At 48.0% G+C, this 1486-nt stretch overlaps 1 protein-coding gene across 1 annotated transcript in view; it reads left to right on the top strand.

Moving 5' to 3' along the window:
* GINM1 (glycoprotein integral membrane 1) overlaps nucleotides 1-1486 on the top strand; it is a gene marked incomplete at its 5' end in the record, with an annotated part of 35673 nt that overhangs the window by 551 nt on the left and 33636 nt on the right. The window lies entirely within an intron of this gene.

Raw genomic sequence — 1486 nt, 5'->3', positions numbered from 1 at the left:
TTTTGAGGCGGAGTCTTACTCCATCGCGCAAGCTAGAGTGCAATGGCGTGATCTTGGCTCACTGCAACCTCCGCCTCCCGGATTCAAGCGATTCTCCTGCCTCAGCCTCCCTAGCAGCTGGAATTACAGGTGCGTGCCATTATGCCTGGCTAATTTTTGTATTTTTAGTAAAGATGGGGTTTCACCAAGTTGGCCAGGCTGTTCTCGAACTCCTGACCTCAAGTGATCCACCCGCCTCGGCCTTCCAAAGTGTTGGGATTACAGGCATGAGCCACTGCGCTCGGCTTCTAGATTCCTTTTTTTTTTTTTTTTTAAATAGACTCGGGCGATCCTCCTGCCTGTGTTTGCTGCATAGCTGGGACTACAGGCACAAACTACCACCTCCATCTCCAAATTCATTTTTAATTCCAGCAGTAGGAAAAAAGTGAAAAGGCCAAGTTTGCAGATGGAACCCAGAAGTGGGTGGGGCTTCGCTGTGAAATCTCTTGTAGCTTAACAGTGGCGTGGGGAATCTCAGAGTAAGCCCGGAGTTAGTTGAAAGGAGTCTTCAGCCAAAACTTTTATAACTTATTCTGGCGGGGGGAGGGGAAGCAGGCAAGTGGCAGGAGGGTGTTAAAAGGAGTAAAGGGGGCTCAAAGAGAGAGGCAGATTCTTGTTTCCCTTTTCATGTCAAAAGTTTTATTTCAAAGGAAGACTAAATATTTCTCTTATTCTGCCTGAATGGCCAAGTTTCCAAGTTTTTCTCAATCAACATGCAATCCTGTTAATCTAAAATGCTTGAATTTCTTGCTACTCTCTGCTTTACAGGGTTCCGTAACTTTTTTTTTTTAATCTGAAAAGTGGAAGAAAAGTCTAACACTTTCACTTTAGAGTTACGATACTGACCAAAAAGGCGCTGAGCGCCCAGGTGTGCTGGCTTCCAGCTGAGCGCTGTCCCTGCGCCGCCTCCAGGGGTCGGCGGAATGCTGAACGATAAGCGTGGCGCATCCTCAACCTTGGTCCCACAATGAATCAATCACCCAAGAAAATTTAAAAACCACCAGGGCCCGAGCCGCAGCCCAGGCTGAAAAGTGCGGTGTTCAGGGAGACCCCAGTACTTTTTAAAGCTTCCCGGGAGAGTCCCACGTGCAGCCAAGGGTGGGAAATTACCCACTTAATAAAAATTTCCCCTCTAAATGCGATGTTTCATTTTTAATGTACAACAGTTTTCTGAAATATTTCCATTGTTTTCATCGTATAGGTACATGTACATGTACACACCAAGACACATGCATGTGTGTATATACTAATTTTTAAAATAATGGCTACGAGAATATTTGCATTGCTCAAGTTGGAGTCCTGTCCAATCCTGAGGGCGGGTCTAATGAGGGGCCGTACCTTCCAAGACTTCACTCCGCCCCTGGACGCCGCGCGGCGCTGCGCGTGCGCAAACGCTTTTCCCCGGCGAGCCGGATCTCGGAGTCTCCCCGTGCCTTCCGCGGCCTCC

This window comes from Mandrillus leucophaeus, unplaced genomic scaffold (genome assembly GCF_000951045.1).
Source record: "Mandrillus leucophaeus isolate KB7577 unplaced genomic scaffold, Mleu.le_1.0 Scaffold731, whole genome shotgun sequence".
Taxonomy (NCBI): Eukaryota; Metazoa; Chordata; class Mammalia; order Primates; family Cercopithecidae; genus Mandrillus; species Mandrillus leucophaeus.
The sequence above is the reverse complement of the archived record's forward strand: the minus strand, read 5'-3'. Positions and strand labels throughout refer to the sequence as shown.